Source organism: Sciurus carolinensis (genome assembly GCF_902686445.1).
Source record: "Sciurus carolinensis chromosome 19 unlocalized genomic scaffold, mSciCar1.2 SUPER_34, whole genome shotgun sequence".
Lineage (NCBI taxonomy): Eukaryota > Metazoa > Chordata > Mammalia > Rodentia > Sciuridae > Sciurus > Sciurus carolinensis.
Genome location: NW_025920112.1, coordinates 1,638,972 through 1,662,442, shown reverse-complemented (window position 1 = coordinate 1,662,442; position 23,471 = coordinate 1,638,972). Strand labels below are relative to the sequence as shown.

The window sequence follows — 23,471 nt, the reverse complement described above, 5'->3', positions numbered from 1 at the left end:
ACCAGCATCTTCAGTGACTTGCCTGTTTCACATCTTCAGTTCCTACTGTTCCATCCCCACAGGCACTACCTGAGCTGAGGAACCAGTTCTTCTCCCAGGAGCTGTGCTACTAGACAGAAATTTCTCAGCTCATTCTAAAAGTGGGTCACCATTCAAAACATTGCTCTTGAATGTAAATGTGTCATATATCCATTAAAATACAGCCAAATTATAGTATGCTCTTTACACTTTGTACAGTCTCTATTCCCTAAAGAGGTTTCCATTTTCTGATGTCCTACAAATTCAAAATCAAACACATAGAAATCCATGCACATTTTTATTTTTTCCTATAAGAAAATAACACATAAGAAAAGTGCCAGATCAAATAATGTGCAACATAGATTTCACCCTGTTGCTCAGAGCAGCAGTTAGAACTAGCACGGTAATGGAAACGTAGCATTGGCGTAGATGAGGAGACACACACACTCAATCTTGTATCCAGAGGAATCTTTAGATGCCCCGACTTGGGTAACCATTCTTACATCATTTACTATAATTTAATCAACAGTCCAAGTTCTGTAAGTTTAAGCATTCATGTCTTCATTTTACAAATACTAAAAATGTAATTCACTGATGTAAAGAATAACAGTTTAAAATTGATTTATGCGGGCTGTCAGACCATGATCCTGTCTACTTCCTATTTTTAATCATTTAGTAATCATCTGGAAAATGCTTTACTCGGCATACAACAGTTCATTCAACTCAGTTTGTGGCAGTCTTGGTGTCTTTGTGCCTAATTCCATATTTGAGAATAGGTAAGAGCACATGGATCTTAGGTTGTTCATTTTATCTCCCTGTCCTGTAGTGTAGTTTTTGCACATTTCAGGCAGGATGGTGCACCGCATGCTCAGCTGTTCCACTAGGAAGAATGTGAGCAGTGGTGCCTTGTTGATTTATACCTTCCATGTTGTCATTGTCATCTTCAGAGTTAATCATTCAAGGAAAATGAAAGAAAAAATAGGTTTTGATCATTAAGAGTTAAATCGAATTGAGATAAACATGAGTAAAATTCCTTTCCAAAATACTGTTGTGGCTTTTTTGTGCCCATTCCCTTAGTTGAGAATTTGTATCAGGAATCTAACCCTTTATAAACTGTCTTTTCCCTTTGTGTCATTCCTGTCCTGGTATTTGTTTTCTATCATTCATTCTCGCAAATATGCAGAACATGATTTATATTTCCAGAGTATGTGTGTTAACTTTATTTATCCAGATTTGGTATGAGATTTTCCCCTTGTTATTTTGTGCTTTCCTATATTAAAAAATTACTGATGACACATCCCGTCTCAAATATAATTTGGATTGTCTCCTGGCATTATCAATTTTCCAAAGGAAAGAAAAATTACTAAGAATTTGTTGTCAATATTCACATTTATTAATTTAAGATAAATTGTCATTTAATAAAACTCTGGTGAAAATAAATAAAAGTGTGAAAGAGAGTTCATTATAAAACTGGAAAGTATTTGGATAGCTGTGTAATGGACAAACACTCAGAGTTAAATATGCGTGGTCAGGACCCAACAGGAACCCAGAACCACAGCCCAGCAGCAGAGACGGGATCACAGGCTCCACTTCTTCTAAGAAGTTTTACAAACAAAACTCATGACCTCACAGAGAAGGTAAACACAAGATCCCCAGCATGGTGACACATTTGGTCCTTCTCATTATGGAATGATTGATGGCAGTGTTCCTGGCTATGGACTTGCTTCAGTGGGTAAAACACATGAGGTTCCACAATCTGGAGTTCATGTTTAGTGGGTGACAAGACAACAGAGCAGCAGCTCACACACGTGCTGTGAGGTGTGTGGACATCAGTATGAGTAACAACAGGAGAGCAGGGGGAAGCACAGAGGGACAGCTGGGGAGGGCACTGAGAACCACTCCAGGAGGTGCTGTGGGAGCCTCAGTCTCTGGAACACTGTGTACAGACTGAGCAGCAGGACCAGCCCTGGAGGAGCCTGCCTGTCCTCAGCACAGCACAGAGACAGAGTCTCTGCAAACTCCAGGCTCCAGGGCAGGTGTGTGGGAGAAAAGAGGACTGGAGTCTGTTCAGCAATAGGTGAGAGTCCAGAGGGTGTGGCAATGGTCAGGACCCTGCAGCTCACACAGGGGGTTCTTATTGAGCAGATGTGAGAAGAGGAGCCCCACAGAGCCTGGGCTGTGGGTAGTGAGCACAGCGGGGTAGTGCTGGATTTAGCAGACGAAGCCAAGTCTGCTAGGGACCCCTAAGGACAGGGCACATCAGCAGAGCTGGGTGCTGCTTAGGGACAGGGGTGACCCACTGAATCCTCTGTCTCTGACCCCTGGCTCAGGGGCTACTGCATAGGAGTCTCAGCAAATCTGCTGATTGAACCAAATATTACTGCCCAAAGTTAATTAGTAATATAGAAAAAATCAAAATAATTAGACTAATTTTATGAATCAGACTTTAGCATACTGACTGTAAGAAGTAGCCCAGGTTTAATTTAAGAAGAAGCAAGGTACCAACATCCCTTACAGAGTCAAGCAATTAATACATAGTGTGCTGAAAGTTTATGCCTGCCATGGGTCAGTCATTTTGAGAGAGATTGCTCTTTACATTTAGATTTGCTGCTGTATAATTATAATTCACAATATTATTCAAAACTTCGATGGTAGTTACTACAATAGCTATTATTTTTCCTAAATTGAAACTTTCATGTTGTCATAAAATAGAAAAAGCTCAGCACTTTGTACATCTATGAGTCCAAACTTCTAGGATCTTGATCACTGGAATTAGACATGAGGGTCAAAATCCATTGATGACCGACCGTGACTTACTTTATTAGGCATCAGACTTCATTTCATGCCCCAAAATTCTGTAATACACATGCTCTTGGCTACATTATTTCTTGCAGAATATTTTTCCTGTGGCTAAAATATGGGTTTAAAATTAATTACCTTCCCTAATCTTCGTCCAAAGCATGTTGCTCAAGCACAGAGTGTAGAAATACTCACTGGATAGGGCCTAATACATGTAAGTGTAGCAAGTGTAGAAAGCTGAGTTCTTTATTTTCAAGTTACACATAATGCACACTTCATAAGTATTATAGATGATCAGCCCAAGAAAAGTTAGGAAATTCTTCAACTCAGCCCCAGCTCACTCAATCCCAAAAACCTCATGAAGTAGGAAGATGGAATTGGATGAACTGTGTGTGTGTCTAGCACATACAGGAGCCTGACTGTGTGTCCATCTCTTCTCTTCCTCCCACACTTTAAATATTGAAGACATCAGGTCTAGAGAAATTCATGATATCAAAGTCACATCAAACCGGGGAGTAGAACAAGAAATTTTGACAGGTTTACTTTGTCTCACTTGACATTTGAGGTTCCTCACATTTTTTGTAGTTCGTTACACAGCTGCCCATTTTTTTCTGAAATATTATTATTTCCTTATGATAGGAAAACCACGTCTCCCAAATATTGCCTTTTGTTAAATCTAAACGAGGTCAAATCAGTTCAATATCATCATTTTGAATCACCTTGTCTAAAGTTCTTGAAATTTTATTTTGGAAGATGTAGTTTTATAACTACAAGATTGCCTCCTCAAAGTTTATTGAATTCTTTAAAATGTTTAAGCCCTAAGACATGCTCACACTCTGCCAGGCTGAACAACTAGGCCTGCATCTCACCAAGCTCTCCTGATCTGAGAAGCAAAGTCACCAGGAAGGAATGCTCAGGACACATTCAGTGCTCACTGCTGCCTCCTCTACCATCACCTCTATGCTGAATCACAGAGCTCTTCACCTCCTGCATGTTGTAGAGTGTGCTCACGCACCTTCCTTCACTATTCCCTTGTACAAGAGAAAGCAGAGTTAGACATGTTACACTTAATACCTCGGGTGCGAGAAAGGGGGATGGGAAAAGATGATGCATCAGATGTGTGGAATCTTCTCTCAATTCTTAAATGCCATTCTTTTTCCTCTAATTGATTCCGAATTTCCAAGCTCATAGGGAGAGGATCCGTGGTCATTTCACTTGAGTTTGCTGACATGGAAAACAACTCAACGCTAGCTTAGGACAAATCAACCAACCCATTAAACATTGCATTGCTCTCTTTGTACCCAGAATTAATCCCTGGATGGATGCAGACACTTACGCCAGAATGTGATTGAGGAATTGTGAAGGATGCTAGGTGATGATTTCTGAATTCCTCGCTGTGCTTAAAATTAGAGAATGTGAATCAATTAAGGGTGTTCAGCCGATATTAGAACAGCAATATTAGAAGAAGGAATAATACCTTCCACTGACTTCTCAGTTCCCAGAGGAAAATTGGCAGATGTGACTAAACTAAATATGCTATGGACAAATACCCTGATTCTGGAAAAATGAAAAGTTGACTCACAAGTCCTATAATCAAGTTAGCATTTGGACTTAGAGACAGTCTACACTGCCAGCTTCACCTCTTATTTGGGAAATGATTTGGAAAATCACGTACAACTAATCGATGAAGTAATAAGACTAACAAGACTGCCAAGTGTCTTTTGCAGGGGTGGGAATTAATGGACTTAAGGATCTCTTGTTATCATATAAAAACTCAGAATTGTAAACCTTGGAAGTGCATGTTTCATTTTACTTGGGGTATTTATCTCTGATATGGAGTGTCCTATAAGAAGAAGAGAAGGCAGAATATTGTTTAATGAGAGAGGACTTTGTAAATATATTACCCATGCGACGAAAGTATGATGAAGTACAAAATGTAGTGAATGAGACCCCCTTCCTTTAAATTTCATTCAGGGATCAGTTTTAAATATAAAGAGATGCTCTGTCATTGCCATTCATCTTTTGTGGGCACCTTCTCTCTCTCACCCTTGTTCAGAGTCGTTCCCTTTGCATATGCCTGCACAACTCCCACCGAGCTGAACTCTACGTCCAGCCTGCCAGCCTGTTAAGTCCATATGGAAGGAAGAAACAGGGCTGGAGAAGAGTGCTCACTGAGCAGGTAGATCTGAGCTCAGATTTATGGACACCCATCTCTCTTTGTCCAATTTGAATGTGACAATATGTTGGAGCATATGCATGCCTTGATCAAGTTTCAACACCCTTTGATGTTCCTTTATCTTACTTGACTTGGAAAAGGAAGATGTTGTTAGGAAAACAGGATCAAATCTCTTCTCACTAAATGTGTTCATGTTACTCTACCTGGGTCCAACTCAGCCTTGTTTCCAGTGACAGTGCAGGAGAGGTCCCTTCTCCAGCCTAAGTCCACCCTCCTGCTTTTGCATGGAGCTCATCTCTTCTTTCCATCTCTCTTTTCCACATTCCTGTCAGCTTGCTAATCCTCATAAGCATGTAAACATAAACTGTTCAGAGGACACAGAGGAAGTCACCATGTTTAACCAGAACACAGCCCTCACCAGGAACTAACCCTGCAAATCCATGATCCCGAGCTTCAGGAGCCATGAAGAGCAGATTTATGTTCCTGAAAACTTAGTTAGGACACCTTGTTGACACAGCTAGAATGCATTAAGGTACAATCTCTGCTGTTCTTGGCAGTTGCTGTCCTTGGAAAGAACCTGAAGGATGCTGAATTAAGCAGAGTTGCTGAGTGGAGACCCTGTGCTCATTCCAGGCAGTGAACAATGGAGGAAACCAGGAACCTGGTCCACTCTGAACCACCAAGAACTTGGAGAACTCATGCATCTCTCGGAACTTAGTTTCCTGGGGGGCCTTGTGCCCTGTAATACCAATAATGGACTCATTGAAGTCCCTCTGGCTTCCAATGCAGTCTAATGTATTTTGACATGCACACAAATAAAAGCAATCTTCTGATACAGATCTAAGACAGGCCTGAGACACCAGAAGGCGAAAACACTACTATCACAAACAACTGCTTCAGAAATGGCCCAGAAGTTTGTCTTCAGCACTGTATTTGTTGTTCTCAGCATGGTTTGATGGAACTACTAAACATGACCTTAAGACTAATTTTATAGTGTAGCTGTGAGACTCACTTTTCCAAGATGGCCTGCTCCCAGATGACTCCAAAGCATCCCTCATCCTAAGAAACCCTTCCACCTTTCGCTCTCATTTCAAGACATAACAGAGTCCACCAGATCTGTGCATGGCATCTTACATTAAAAAACTATTCTCCATCCCCTGATAAAATGCCTTTTTAAAGATCCATCTCTCCTTTTTTGTTTCTGCATTTGATTGATTTCACATTGACTTTTCTTCAAAGGTCATAAAACATGTAATTTTTCATGCTCATAACTGTTTTCTATCAATGAATATGGAGAACCTTAACAGCATAAGAAATGACTTTGTGAAATTCTTTAAAGGTCCTCTGACTCAAGAAGATATTAGAGTCCTGCCTGATGCCATGTAACTGCACCCAGAGGCTCTCCTTCGACTTCAGTACTTGACATTAGGAGGTGTCAAGTGGAAGAAGGTGGCATGCAGAGTTCCTGCACTTGGGGACACTAGCCACATGTGGTCATGGACATTTGAAATGCCTATACTTTCAGTTGCTCTAAAATACACACAAGACTTGACAATTTAGAATGTCACCAAAGTATACAAGCACAGTAATCACTTCGTAATAAAAACATAGAAACGAAAACATGTCAGTATCAGTATAAATATTATTATATTAGCATTAACATGTTTTGTTTTAATTAACTTTAGAACAAAAATTTATGATATAAAATACTATAAATACTATGTAATTAATTACATTGTCCATTTTGACATCTTTTCTATATTTTCAATTTATTAAATATATCATTCATTACAGATGGTGTATATGATGATCATTATATTGAAATTGATTTCATGTAAGTATATGATAAAAACTCTTTAATTCCATATGTGGATAACTACTATTAGCTTGGTCTGCTCTGCTCTAGAGTGTTTAGTCTGCATGGAAGGAGGAAATACAGAGGAGCAGGCATGTTCATGTCTTCCTGGAGGAGAACATCCCACACACTCTTCTGATGGTGCCCAGCACCTCCTTGTTCCTCAGGCTGCAGAAGATGGGTTGAGCATGGGGGTGAGGATGGTGTAGAAGACAGTCAGGCTCTTATCATCTGCAGGAGAGCAGAGACTCTTGGGTCTGAGATAACTGTAGGCAAATGGTGCACAGTAGAATATCACCAGAGTCAAATGTGTGGAGCATGTGGTGAAGCCTTTCTTCTTCCCTCTTTTGAGCACATGTGGAAGACAACAAAGAGGACCCATCCATAGGAGGCAGTGATGCCAAGGAAAGGATCAAGGAGAAACAGGCTTGTGCTCACAAACACCATGTACTTGTAGACCTAGGTGTCCACACAGGCCAGAGGCACTGTAGCTGGGACATCACAGAAGAAATGATTGGTGGCCCTGGACCTGCAGTAAGAAGAAGGAAGATGTAGATAGTGTGTGACACAGAGTTGATGGAGCCCAGTGTCCAGGATCCCAGGGTCATCATCACTCATGTTATTTTACTCATACAGATGGGATAGTGTTGAGGGTGGCAGATGACTATGAAGTGGTCACAGGTCATGGAGGCCAGGAGTAAGTCTTCAGAGCATACTATTGTTATGATGAACAAGATTTGCACTACACACTTTAGGAAGGAGAAGCTCTTCAGGGCAGAGAGGAAGTTGTAGGTCATCTTGGGCACAGTGGAGGAGATGTACAGCAGGTCCATGAGAGAGAACTGGCTGAGGAGAAAGTACATGGTGGTGTGGTGCCTGGGATCCAAGAGGATGACAGCAGTCATTCCTTAGTTCTCCAAACAGGTGAAGATGACCAAAAAAAAAAAAAAAGAGAGAGAGAAATAGTCCAATTTGATTTTGGGGTAAAAAGCCCAACAAAATAAAATCATTTGTTGTTGGGTTTCATTTCTCCATGAAATATACTGCTTTAATTTCCTTGAAAGAAAAACAAAAACAGAAATTAATATCTAAACATTATTTAAAACAGAAAAATAGAATAAATGGAATTGACTTTATTAATATTTAGGATGAATTATTTTTCCTTCAACACTGCAGCCTATGTTCAATAGATTTTATTTCCTGAATGAATGATCCTGCCCCAGTTTTAACATCTCAGCATGTCATAGAGAAATATAAGGTCTTAATATATAAACTCTAGTACCACATGTGTCAAACCCATCGAGGTAGCTGGAGCCTTCCTCCTGATGACTCCTGGCAGGACTTTCCTTAGGACTGTGCACAAGTCTCAGCTCCTGAGGAGCCAGGTCCTGGTTCCCCTCCTCACCTCAGTGCTCAGGTTTACCAAAGACCTGGCTGTGTGACTCAGAAGGTCCCTAAGTGCTTGAACTTGCATCCTTAGTGACGTCCTGCTCCACATCTGCATTTCCCATTCTTCCCTCTTCACAGGCACTACTGTAGCTAGGAACAAGGCATCTCCCAGGAGCTCTCTGCTCACCTTCACAACAGAAGCTTCTCTGCTGATCCTAAATGCAGGTCACATTTCAAAATGAATTGCTCTTGACCTGTGAAGTTATCATGTGTCCTATGTGATCCACCCTAAATACAATGTGCCCAAGGACAGTCTCTTATTCCCAATCAGGTTTACATTGTTGAATCCAAACAATCTCAAAACCAAACACATAGATTTTCACATGAATTTTTCTTTTCTTCCTAGAAGCAAATTCCATGTGATAAACATGAAATAGTATGCAAAGTTTTCACCCTATTCTTCACAATGGCCACCTAGAGGCAGCATTAAAATTGATACATAACATAGGTGTGAAAAACACCATCACATTCAGATATTCCTCATGTCTATAAAAAAGGCTTGGAGATTTCCAAGCTTCTGTGAATCATTCAGATCACTTCATAGATCAATTCTGCCTACACCCATTTCTGTAGATTTAGATCTTAATGTCTTCTTCTTTCCATAAATTACCAGTAGAATTCATTGATAGGAATAACAGCATTTTCAAAGACAATTTTGTATTGAGACGTATTGAGCCTGTGTTCCCACTTCACATTTTTAATCTTGATAAGGGTTTATTAAAAGCTTTACTGTGTGTAGAGGTCATAATTCAGTTTGTGTAACTATGACTTTCTTCCTAAATTCAGGCCTCATTCCATAGCAAAAATAAGACCAAATGACTGGGAATACAAATCATATCTCAATATTAACCCTGATTGTTAATGGCATAAACTCATCAATCAGAAAACATAGACTGGCAGACTGGATTAAAAAGAAAGACCCAACACCATGCTGCCTTCAAGAGGCTCATCTCATAGAAAATGACATCCACAGACTAATGGTGAAAAGATATGAAAAAACCTTCCACGCACACAGACTCAGTAAAATAGTGTGGGTTTCCATCCTTCTATCAGGTAACGTGAACTTCAAGCAAAAGTTACTCAGAAGGGATAAAGAAGGTCATTTCATACTGCTACAGGGAACCATAAATCAGGAAGACATAATGATCATAAATATTTATGCCCCAAACAACAGTGCATCCATGGACATCAAACAAATCATTCTCAATTCCAGGAAGCAAATAGACCACAATACAGTAATTCTGGGTGACTTTAACACACCACTGTCACTGCTGGATAACTCTTCCAAACAAAAACTAAGCAAAGAAACCATAGAATTCAATATCACTATCAGTAACTTAGAAAACAGACATATATATATATAGAATATTCCATCCATCAGCAGCACATGAGTCCTTCTCTAAAATAGACCAAAATTATGCCACGAAGCAGCCCTTAGTAAATGCAGAAAAATAGAGATACTATGTTGTATTCTATCATATCATAATGGATTAAAATTGGAAATCCATTATAAAGTGAGAAACAGATACTACTCTAACACCTAGAGACTAAATAATATGCTATTGAGTGAAGCATGAATAACAGAAAACATCAGGGAGGAGATAAAAAAAATTCTTATAGGTAAAGGAGAATGATGATACAACATATCAAACTCTCTGGGACACTATGAAAGCAGTAGTAAGAGGAAATTCATTACATGGAGTGCATTCAAGAAAAGAATAAAAAGTCAACAATTAAATGACCTAACATTACATCTCAAAACCCTAAAAACAAAAGAATAGAACAACAACAAATGTAGTAGAAGACAGGAAATAATCAAAATCACAGCTGAAATCTATGAAATTGAAACAAAACAATTTTAAAAGTTCACAGAAGCAAATAATTAATTCTTTGAAAAAGTAAACAAAATAGATAAACTCTTAATCACACTAACAAAGAAGAAAGAGAAAATTCAAATTACCAGAATTTGTAATGAAAAAGGGAATATCGTGACAGATACTATTGAGATACAAAACTTAATTAGAGGCTACTTTGAAAATCTATGCTCCAACAAAGTAGAAAATCTTAAAGACATCAACAAATTTCTAGAGGCATATGGTATTTCCAAACTGAACCAGAAGGACATACATAATTTTAACAGATCAATTTCAAGCAATGAAACACAAGAAACCATCAAAAGCCTATCAGCCAAGAAAAGCCCAGGATCTGACAGATTCTTTGCTGAGTTCTACAAGACCATCAATGAAGAACTTATACCAATACTCCTCAAAGTATTACATGAACTTGAAAAGGAGGGAACCCTTCCAAATTCATTTTATGAAATTCCATTGACTCTGATACCAAAACCAGACAAAGATGCATCAAGGAATAAAAAACTCTAGACCAATATATCTGATGAAGGTAGACGCAAAAATTCTTAAAATATTCTAGCCAATCACATATAAACAATGGTGGACCAAGATCAAGTGGGGCTCATCCCAGGGATGCAAGGCTACTTCAACATCTGGAAGTCAAATAATGTAATTTATCACATCAATAGACTTATGGTTAAGAGTCATATGATTTTTTCAACAGATAAAGATAAAGCATTTGACAAAAATACAACAAGCCTTCATGCTCAAAACACTAGAAAAAATAAAAAAGGATAGCAAGACTATACCTCAACATTGTAAAGGCTATCTATGCTAAACCCATGACCAACATCATTCTTGATACGGAAAAATTGAAAACATTCACTTTAAAACCTGGAACAAGACAGGGATACCCTATATCATCACTTCCATTCAACATCATACTTGAAATACTAACCAGAGCAATAAGACAGACCAAAGAAATTAAAGGGATATGAATACTAAAAGAATTAAAACTGTCACTATTTGCTGATGACATGATTCTATATTTAGAGGATTCAAAAAAATCTACCAGAAATCTTCTAGACCTAATAAATGAATTCAGCAAAATAGCAGGATATAAAATCAAATTACATAAATCTAATGTGTTTCTACTCGTTAGCAATGAAACAACTGAAAGCGAAATTAAGAAAACAATTCCATTCATAGTAGCCTCAGGAAAAAAAGTACTGTGAATCAATCTAACAAGACAAGTGGAAGACCTCTACAGCAAAAAGTACAGAACATTAAAGAAAGAAATTGAGGAAGACTTAAGAAAGTGAAAAGATGTCCTCTGTTCTTGGACAGGCAGAATTAAATTGATTGAAATGGTCATACTTCCAAAAGCTCTATACAGACTTAACACAATTCCAATGAAAATCCCAATGACATTCCTCATAGAAATAGAGAAAGTGACCTAGGACGGTGCCATCACTGGTTGGTCACAGTTGTGGAACAAGTGGGCAGGTGAGCCAGGCACCTACATAATGGAGGTAGGTGGCAGGCAAATAACCCCTCCCCCAGCCAGCAGGTCAAGGAAGACATCAAAACTGAGCGACCCCACCAGACCCCTGCACCTAGCTCTGTGCCATCACTAGTTGGTCACAGTCATGGAGCTAGAGGGCAGGCAAGTCAGGCCACTTGCCTCATGGAAGTAGCAGGCAGGCACCCAACCCACCTGCCTTGCTGAGCTGGGTGGCCGGTAGACAACCCATCCAACCACCAGGCCAAAGACAGACTCCATCACTGAACAACCCCGCCCAACCACCATGCCAAGGTTTGTCGCCATCATGGAGTTAGCCAGAGGCTTCTTTATAGGCTGGTGCAGGCACTGAGGGCGTGGCCATCATCATTGGAAGGGAAACTCCCTTCCTGGGACACCTACAGGAGTTAGAGGACATTTGACAAGATCCAGGAGCCAGGAAGAGGAGGTACTGAGAGACTCAGGATCAACTTGGAGCCACCAGGGAATATACCCCACCTGAAGTCCACCACCCCTAGAAGGCCAGCTTCCTAGGGGAGCAACACATTATCAAGTTCCTCCAAGACATCAGGGTACTGTAGGCTAAGAGGTGAATTATTGGAAATCTACAGAGACAATATTAGTCAAGAGGAAATCTGCAATATCCCAGAGTTTCACTATTAGAGGGGGAGATACCTGAACAATATGAGAAACCAAGGGAAGAAAATGTCCCAAACAAACCTAGATGGTATAGCAATAAAATCCAATGACAGCATGGCAGAAGAAATGTCAGAAAGGGAGTTCAGAATGTACATAATCAAACTGATCAGGGAAGAAAACAAGGAGATGAAAGAGCAAATGTAGGCATTGAAGGATGGATGAGATAAAAGGGCAAATGCAGGAATTGAATGATCGCACCAATCGACAGTTAAAAGAGTAAATACAGGAAGCAAAAGATCATTTCAATAAAGGGTTAGAGATGTTGAAAAAAAAACAAGCAGAAATACTTGAAATGAAGGAAAAAATAAACCAAATTAAATCTTCCATATAAAGCATAACCAATAGAATAGAACACCTGGAAGACAGAACCTCAGTCACTAAAGAAAAAATATTTAATCTTGAAAACAAAGTTGACCAAACAGAGAAGATATTAAGAAATCATGAAGAGAATCTACAAGAACTATGGGATATCATGAAAAGGACAAATTTAAGAATTATCAGTATTGAGGAAGGCTTAGAGAAAAAAATCAAAGGAATGAACAATCTGTTCAATGAAATAATTTCAGAAAATTTCCCAAATCTGAAGAATGAAATGGAAAATAAAGTACAAGAGGCTTATAGGACTCCAAATACACAAAATTACAATAGACCCACACGAAGGCACATTATAATGAAAATACCTAACATACAAAATAAAGACAGAATTTTAAAGACTGTGAGAGAAAAGAATCAAATTACACTCAGGGGAAAACCAATATGGATATCAGCAGATTTTTCAATTCAGACCGTAAAAGCTAGAAGGACCAGGGAAAAACATTTTTCAAGCTCTGAAAGAAAATGGATCCCCACCAAGAATCTTATACCCAGCAAAATTTACCTTCATATTTGATGATGAATTAAAAAACTTCCAGGAGAAACAAAAGCAAACAGAATTTATGAAAAGAAAGCCAGCATCACAGAACATTCTCAGCAAAATATTCCATGAGAAAGTGATGAAAATCAATGATGTAAATCAGTAAAGGGAGGAACCACACTAAAGGAACAACCAAATAAAGGAGAAATCAAGTCATGTCAAAAAAAAAATGAGCCAAATGACTGGGAATACAAATCAATTCTCAATAATAACCTTGAATATTAATGGCCTGAATTCATCAATAAAAAGACATAGACTGGCAGATTGGATTAAAAAGAAAGATCCAACAATTTGCTGCCTGCAAGAGACTCATCTCATAGAAAGAGATAACCAATGACTAAAGGTGAAAGGATGGGGAAAAACATAGCATGCACATGGACTCAGTCAAAAAGCCAGAGTATCCGTCTTCATATCAGATAATGTTGACTTCAAGACAAAATTAGCCAGAAGGGATAAAGTAGGACATTTCATACTGCTTAAGGGAAGCATAAATCGCAAGACATAACATCATAAATATCTATGTCCCAAACAGAGGCTCATCCATATACGTCAAACAAATCCTTCTCAATTCCAGAAATCAAATGGACCACAACACAATGATACTAGGTGATTTTAACACACCTCTCTCACCACTGGACAGATCCTCCAAACAAAAATTGAACAAAGAAATCATAGATCTCAAAAACACAATCAATAATTCAGACTTAACCGACATTTATAGAATATACCATCCAACAAAGAGAGAATACCGTTTCTTCTCAGCAGCACATGGATCCTTCTCTAAAGCAGACCATACATTATGCCATGAAGCTACTGTTAGCACATACAAGAAGATAGAGATAATACCTTGTATTCTATCACATCATAATGGATTGATATTAGAAATAAAGGGCAGAGTAAAAAACTGAAACTGCTCCAACACCTGGAGACTAAAAATGTACTATTGTATGATGAATGGATAACAGAATATATTAGAAAGGAAATTTTAAAATTCTTAGAGGTAAATGACAACAAAGAAATGACATATCACAATCTCTGGGACACTATGAAAGCAGTACTTAGAGAAAGATTTATTTCATGGAGTTCATTCAATAAAAGAAGAAAAAATCAGCAAGTAAATGACCTAACACTACAGCTGAAAGCCCTAGAAAAAGAAGAACAGAGCAACACCAAAAGAAGTAGAACACAGAAAATAGTTAAAATCAGAACTGAAATCAACAAAATGGAAACAAAAGAAAAATTTGTGAAAATAAATAGTTGGTTCTTTGAAAAAATAAACAAAACTGATAAACCTGTAGCCACACTAACAAGGAGAAGAAGAGAGAAAACCCAAATTACTAAAATTCGGAATGAACAAGGAAATATCACAATAGAACGATTGAAATACAAAACATAATTAGAAGCTATTTTGAAAATCTACACCCCAAAAATAGAAAATTCAAAGACATCAACAGGTTTCTAGAGACATATGAATTACTTAAACTGAACAAGGAGGACATACAAAATTTAAGTAGATCAATTACAAATAATGAAATAGAAGAAATCATCAAAAGCCTACCAACAAAAAAAGTTCAGGACCAGATGCGTTCTCAGCTGAGGTCTACAAAACCTTTGAAGAAGAGCTCATTCCAATACTTCTCAAAGTATTTCATGAAATAGAAGAGAAGAGAACCCTCCCAAACTCATTCTATGAAACCAAGTATCACCCTGATATCTAAACCAGACAAAGACACATCGAGGAAAGAAAACTTCAGACCAATATCCTTAATGAACATTGATACAAAATTTCTCAATGAAATCTTAGCAAATCGCATACAAAAATATATTAAAAAGATAGTGTACCATGATCAAGTGGGTTTTATCCCAGGGATGCAAGTTTGGTTCAACAACCAGAAATCAATAAATGTAATTCACCATATCAATAGACTTAAAGTCAGGAATCACATGATTGTTTTGATGGATGCAGAAAAAGCATTAGATGTAATATAGCTCCCCTTCATGCTCAAAACACTGGAAAAATAGGGATAGTGGGAACACTCCTTAACATTTTAAAGGCCATCTATGCTAAGCCCACAGCCAATATCATTCTAAATGGTGGAAAACTGAAAGCATTCCCCCTAAAAACTGGAACAAGGCAGGAATGCTCTCTTTCACCACTTCTATTCAACATTGTCCTTGAAACTCTAGCCAGAGCAATTAGACAGACCAAGGAAATTAAAGGGATATGAATAGGAAAAGAAGAACTCAAACTATCCCTATTTGCTGATGACATGATTATACATTTAGAGAAACCAGAAAATTCCACCACAAAACTTTCAGAACTCATAAGTGAATTCAGTAAAGTAGCAGGATATAAGATTAATGCTCATAAATCCAATGCATTGTAGGCAAATGGATGAAATTGGAGAATATCATGCTAAGTGAGATAAGCCAATCTCAAAAAACTAAAGGACAAATGATCTCGCTGATAAGCGGATGAGGACATATAATGGGGGGTGGGAGGGGTTAGCATTAGGTTTAGGGTTAGGTTTAGGGTTAGGGATAAGGAGAGCGGTAAGAATGAAGGAAAGAAGGACTGTATAGAGGGAAAAGAGGGGTGGGAGGGGTGGGGGGAAGGAAAAAAAATAAACATCATTGCCCTATGTAAATGTATGATTACACAAATGGTATGCCTTGACTCTATGTACAAATAGAGAAACAGCATGTATCCCATTTGTATACAATAATAAAAAAAAAGTGATTAAGAGAACTTAGGAAAACTACCCCATTCACAATAGCCTTGAAAAAAAAAATACTTGGGAATCAATCTAACAAAAGAGGTGAAAGACCTCTACAATGAGAACTACAGAACACTACAGAATGAAATTAGAGAAAACATTAGAAGATGGAAAGATCTCCCATGTTCTTGGATAGGAAGAATTAATATTGTCAAAATGGCCATACTACCAAAAGTGCTATACAGATTCCATGCAATTTCACTTAAAATCCCAATGACGTACCTTACAGAAATAGAGCAAGCAATCATGAAATTCATCTGGAAGAATAAGAAACTCAGAATAGCTAAAGCAATCCTTAGCAGGAAGAGTGCAGCAGGGGGTATCGCAATACCAGAACTTCAACTATACTACAAAGCAATAGTAACAAAAATGGCATGGTATTGGCACCAAAATAGACACGTAGATCAATGGTATAGAATAGAGGACATGGACACAAACCCAAATAATACAATTTTCTCATACTAGACAAAGGTGCTAAAAATACGCAATGGAGAAAAAATAGCCTCTTCAACAATGGTGGTGGGAAAAGTGGAAATCCATATACAAAAGAATGAAACTAAACCCCTATCTCTCACCCTGCACAAAAATCAACTCACAATGGATCAAGGACCTTGATATCAGACCAGAGACACTGCATCTTATAGAAAAAAAAGTAGGTCCAAATCTTCAACTTGTTGGCTTAGAATCAGACTTCCTTAACAGGACTCCCATAAAATAAGAAATAAAAGCAAGAATCAATAACTGGGACAGATTCAAACTAAATAGCTTTCTCTCAGCAAAGGAAACTGTCAGCAATGCGAAGAGAGAGCCTACAGAGTGGGAGAAAATGTTTGGCACTCATACTTTAGATAGAGCACTAATTTCCAGAATATATAAAGAATTCAAAAAACTTGACAAGAAGTATACAAATAACCCAATCAACAAATGGGCTAAGTATATGAATGGACACTTCCCAGAAGAAGATCTACAAACAATCAACAGATATATGAAAAAATGTTCACCATCTTTAGTAATAAGAGAAATGCAAATCAAAACTACTCTAAAATTCCATCTCAACCCAATTAGAATGGGGATTATCAAGAATACTAGCAACAATAGGTATTGGAGAGAATGTGGGGAAAAAGGTACACTCATATATTGCTGGTGGGCTGCAAATTAGTGCAGCCACTCTGGAAAGCAGTATGGAGATTCCTCAGAAAGCTTGGAATGGAATCACCATTTGGCCGAGCTATCCCACTCCTCGGCCTATACCCAAAGGAATTAAAATCAGCATACTACAGAGATACAGCCACATCAATGTATATAGCTGCTCAATTCACAATAGCCAGTTTGTGGAACCAACATAGATGTCCTTCAATTGATGAACGGATAAGGAAACTGAGGTGTATATACATACAATGGAATATTACTCAGCCATAAAGAATGATAAAATTATGGCATTTGCAGGCAAATGGATGAAACTGGAGAATATCATGCTAAGTGAGATACACCGGAGGTCAGCCCAGGGAGAGTTCTCTCTACCTCCCCCCTTTGTTGCTACTGGCTGCCACCCATTTCCTCCCCACCAAAGGTTCTGAAACTGTCAAAAGGGGCACCCAATCTCAAAATTTGGAGCTACTCCTACAACCAGCATTCCCTGGGCTCCCTATAGATTAGCCAAAACAGACGTCCTTGCTGTTCTCTCCTCCTCCATCTGCCTTCAGAGTAAACAAACCACCCAACATACACACACCCAAATCCATACCCTGTAAGATTACTATCAGATCAACAAAACAAAACACAAGCAATTCCTCATCATGGCACAGATCAGATCTGTGGTTGCTGTCCTTGGGTGTTATCCACAATTTTTGAGGAATCCAAAGTGTATCTTGTAAAGTCAAAATAGAACAGGGTGAAGGGTTGCAGATGAGGATCAAGAGAACAGAAAGGAGAAAAGCATTTACAGAAAACAGGGAGGAAGGAGCAACCATAGAAAGGCCTCCACTCTCCCTTCATCTTGCTGGACTGCTTGGCACTGGACATGACTTTGAACTTCATCAGTTTGACCTTCTTGGACTTGGAGGCCTTGCTGGACTTGGCTTTGACAATCTTGGGTGTTTTGGTTTTCCTGTGCATGGCAGCCAACTTCTTTACTTTCTTGACTAGCAGGGCTTTGGGCTTCTTGCTTGGGGCTTTGGTAACAGCTGTCTTAGACTTGGTGGACTTTTTTGGTTGAACACCTTCTTGACTTCATTCTTGGTTTTCTTGAAAGCCACTGACCTCTTGGGCTCATCACTCTTGGCCAGACAGTAGGGCCGTGAGTCACCCACTCCTTTGGTTTGCGTGAGAACACTGGTGGTTGATGGATAACTTGATCTGGGGGTCTGTGTTCTCTCTCACCTTGTAGTGACTTTTGATGCACTTCTGCATGGATTCTACCCAGGAGCTGGCATGTTTCTTTTCAGCCTGCATGGTGGCCTCAATCATGTCTGAATAGTGGGGGTCTGTGGATGTCTTGGAGACCTTGGAATGCTTAGTTTTGTCTGCAGTATGGGACTATTGACATGTTAACTAACTCAGGCTGACTCCTTACTCCCTGGTGGGTGAGCAAGATCAAGACCTCAAAGACGGTTTCAAAGGTTAATGATGATAAATCGGACCACCATCAGGGATTGGTTAACAATAGTTCCACAAACTTGATCAGCTCGTGCTTGCCATATAGTCCTATGGACTCTCACCTGCGTGAACCCCCCCATGCCTTGCTGACCTTTAAGCTGATTGGTTCCCTGCCTCGTCTCTACCCTAAATAAAAGCTGTGTGACTTCCTTAATAAATTAGTTCCTGCTGTTACTGCTCTCTCTGATGCGTCTGATTGTCCTCTGCCCAGAGAGCTGGGTGCAGGCGGTCAGTGGGCCCTACCTACCTGGTCTGACCTTGTTGGGGAGTGCTCCCTTCCATTGTTGCTGGTTGAGAAGAGCAGGGAGGCTTAAGACCCCAAGATCTGGCGCCGAACATGGGGCCCTTTAAGGCTGATCCGCAGCCAAAGCAAAGAGGCAGCTTCAAAACTGAAAGTACCAGCAGATCGGGTCAAGCAAGTTCCGAGGTAAGGGCATCCCCAAAATATGGGGCAAACACACACCACACATAGTGACCCTGCGCTCTCAGCTCTTAAACTAATGCTGAAGAGTAGGGGCCTTGAGTTGTCTGATACACAGGCGGAAAAAGCCTGGAACACCTTTACTTGGGTGGCTCCTTGGCTTCCTGCCACTAATCTTTTTGACTGGTCCACATGGGATTGTGTAAAACAACTTGTTAGGAAGAGGGAAATCAATTTAGGGGAGGGTCCCCCATTGGGAGTCTAGCCTATGTTTTCTGCCCTTAAGGCCTGCTTCTCTCCAGGACCTCCCAAAGGGGGCTCCACGTTTCCCCCAAAAGAGCCGCTGCCTCTGGATGGTGGGAAATCTTCCCGGTGGCCATTTTATGATACTGGGAGAGAACTCACTGACTCTAACCTCCCCCCTCCCTGTATGGCCTTCTAGGTAAATGCTAAAATGTTAGTTTGGGAAGGAATGACTACTGATCACAAATTGGCCTGTGCAAGGATGAAAGATCACTCCATGGGAAGGTGGATTGTGGCTACCAAAGATATTGGCACACAGCTTCTGTGAGCGAACGGGCAGATAGAAAGGGATTCCTTATCTTCAAGTTTCTTCTTTCTTGTGCTTCTATGCTCTTCCTGCAAACTCAAACCCTCCTTCTTCTCCCCCTCTTAATCCCTCCTCCTCCTCCAACTTTGACTCAGTTGTTTCTGCTTCCATTCCCTGGCCCAGCCCACCTAGTCCTCCTGCCATGAGGTCCCACATATGCCAGTGTGCAGGGAGTAACCAGCCCAACTATCAGTGGCATGTCCTAGTAAAGAGTATGATATAGTAGCCCCATTCCCCACAATTAGTGGAAGATAATTGTTTCACAATTTTCTGCTTCCAAACCTGAATTGAACCAGAAAAAAGGGTTAAAATGCCCTAGGCATCAAGTTTCTGCTAGAACATTTTAGCTCCTTTCAGATTCAGATCTCAGTCAAGGCTTACATTGAAATGTAAATAGAGAAAGCCTGAGGGCTCAGAATGAGACCGGTCTCAAACCCAAGGAAGAAAAAAAAGGTAAAAAGAGTCTTACCTAAACTCCAGCAAAAGTAAATTTTATGATGCTTTACTAAAGTAATTAACAGTCGTATAATTTTTCCAGGACTCTTGTTTTTTAGTTTTTTGTTTTTTTTTTGAATTCTACATTTTTTGAGCTCATGACTTTTTTGATCAGTTCTATTTTTTTATTCAACTAGAGTTTTTGAACATCTGTTACATTGCAATGGAAATTCACCTATAAAGTTACAAGGCCTTTGATTTTGTGTTATTTGTATGTCGTGCTGTCTGATGTCATGTTTTGTCTGTATCAAAATTGAGCGCTCCTAAAATGAAAATTTAAAAATGAATCCAGATACTTTTAATTCACGAGATTTAAAAAGGTTCAATTCAAATTGGGTAAACTAATAGAAGTAAAATGTCTTTAAAAATAACTCGCAAGTCTCTAGGTGGTCAAACTAATAAAATGTTGATGTTAACAAAATGTCTAACATCAATTTCTCTAGGACTTTCCTTCAACAAGAAAAAGATAGGAAACACTGTTCAGGACACTTGTCCAATATCTTGACTAAAAACAAGGTTACTAAGAGTTATGTCCTAACAGGTACAATTCTACATAAAAAAATGTTCTAGAGGTTTCAACTGTGTTTCAATTAGAGTACTATAAATAACAAAATATTTAATCTTATTAAAATGAAGTAATTTATATAAATTAAGAAATTTCTTAAGAGTTGTTTCAGAATGTGCACAAAAAGGTCAACACATAGGAAAGAAAAAATAAAAGGTTCTAGATATGGAAATATATTTAGTGAAGAACAAAATGTTTCTGGGTAAGAAAGTGCTTATGTGATAAAACACATGAGGGTCTAAATAAGTGCAAAGAAAGTCTGTAAAGGGCAAGTTTCAACAAGTTTGCATGTAACTAAGTTGGTTGTATGTATGTGACACAATTAAAGCTATTTAAGGTTTTTCCTAAGGTAAAATACTGATGTTCTGATATAAACCAAAGCTTAATCTATATGGTAAAATGACAAAGATTTCTTAGAAACACTAATTCACTCTTAACTTTGTGTCTATTAAGTTTTAGTCTTTAGAAAAATCAGTCTTAAAAATTGGGGTTTATACAATTATGGTTAAACAACTGTTAGAGTATTACACTACGTTAGAGTCTAAATTTTTCTTTAAAAACTAAATTTGGTAATATAAAAGTGTCAAGGTAATTGTAAAATGTTCACTCTTTGTATATTAAATGTGTTCATATTTTCCAGGTATACAAGCCTTTAAAGCAGAAAATTTATCAAGCTGCTAAACTTGTCTGTAATGGTAAACCTATCATTTAACATTCTATTATAGGACCTGTTATCAATAGGGTATATGTAAAATTTGTTAAATGTATTTCTAAAAGTTATTGAGAGCCTGATTTGTTTAAAGGTTAAGCATGAAAGCATTTTACCACTTTGCCACACAAAAGGAAACTTAAAAGCTCTCTCAACCTTTCTTTAATTCATGTTTTAGATATAATGTTAAATTGTGTTAACTAATGTTCATATAGACTCAGGAGTCAATATGTGTAACTGCTTAAAATGACATTTAAGAAAGAGTGTAATGCACAGTAGCAAAAATGGGACAACAGTGATTAAGATTAGGGTCTCTGACCTCATGACTTTGGCAGTCGACTTCCTTGAGAGCTACACAGAGCTCCTAACATTGCACTTTGCAGCTCTACCATCTTAGATCTACAGGCTCAACTTGATTCCTTGGTCGCTGTCATCCTGCAAAATCACTGTGGTTTAGATCTGCCAACAGCAAAGGAAGGAAGGTTTTGCCTGTTCCTTGGTGAAGAGTGCTGTTTCTATGCCAACTGCTCTGGCATTGTACAAGATAAAATCAAAAACCTACAAGAAGATCTGGAACGTTGTAGGAGCAAGCACCACTCTAATTTCCTCTGGACTAGATTATACAGGTGGCTCCCCTACCTCCTCCCACTTAGGCTACCACTAATCACCATTATCCTTGTGTTCACCTTTGGACCTTGCATAATCAATAAGCTTATCCATTTCCTGAAAAGCCAGGCTAAGTCTGGGCAGCTCATGGTGGTCCAAAAGCATTATACCACCAGTCATAATGATGATTGGGAGCCCTATAGGATCATGGATCACTTGTATCAGGACTCTGGGGTCTAAGTGTCTCTCCCATAAGCCCTGCTCCTCCTTAGGGGCCCGCCTGAAGTGCTAAGTTGGTAGTCAATGACAGGTAAGATCCTTAAAGGAGGACAATCTAAGACAGGCATGCCTTCAAGTAAGGCAGACCCCCCAAACTGCTAGGGTGATGTTCCATGATGGGTAAGACCCACCCAGGGGCAACACAAGAAAGACAAACCCTTAATATAAAATAAAACAGGGGGATATGTTGGGACTAATGACATGTTAACTAACTCAGGCTGACTCCTTACTCCCTGGTGGGTGAGCAGGATCAAGGCTTCAAAGGCGGTTCCAAAGGTTAATGATGATAAATCAGACCACCATCAGGGATTGGTTAACAACAGTTCCATGAACCTGATCAGCTCGTGCTTGCCATATAGTCCTATGGGACTCTCACCTGCGTGAACCCCCCCATGCCTTGCTGACCTTTAAACTGATTGGTTCCCGCCTCGTCTCCACGCTACATAAAAGCTGTGTGACTTCCTTAATAAATGAGTTCCTGCTGTGATTGCTCTCCCTGATGTGTCTGATTGTCCTCTGCCCAGAGAGCTGGGTGTGGGCAGTCAGTGGGCCCTACCTACCTGGTCTGACCTTGTTGGGGAGTGCTCCCTTCCCTTGACACTGCTCGAGAAGAGCAGGGGGGCTTAAGACCCCGACAGATTCCAGCCAGGTGCTGGCATGTTTCTTCTCAGCCTGCATGGTGGCCTCAATCATGTCTGAATAGTGGGGTGGTCTGTGGACTTCTTGAAGACCTTGGAATGCTTGGGTTTGTCCACAGTATGGGACTTGGTGCTCTCGTTCATGGTAGCCTGCCTGGATCAGCTGTTGAAGGTTACTTCCAAAGGACCAGCCATTTTTGGAAACCAAACAAAGCCTGACTAGGGGTACAATCTCAGGCAACTAAAAAGCAGAAAAGTCTGGAGTCTTGATTTCAGGGGTGCAGGCAAGGGATCACGGCCTCTCCTATTGGGCATGGGTCTCCAGAGGGCTCCCTGTGCTGGCTCTGCATGGCCCAACTGCACAGTGTGTGATAGATTTGAGCTCTTGTCCAGCCTGCCAACCTTTTCTAAGCTCTGAGTCTCCCATTCCACATT

The 23,471-nt window shown here is 39.4% G+C and overlaps 2 pseudogenes; both read right to left on the bottom strand.

Moving 5' to 3' along the window:
* Positions 1 to 7,011: 7,011 nt before the first annotated feature.
* Positions 7,012 to 7,753, bottom strand: LOC124973463 (olfactory receptor 2L13-like; annotated as a pseudogene).
* Positions 7,754 to 17,864: 10,111 nt separating this feature from the next.
* LOC124973461 (histone H1.0-like) lies at positions 17,865 to 23,180 on the bottom strand (annotated as a pseudogene).
* Positions 23,181 to 23,471: the final 291 nt, after the last annotated feature.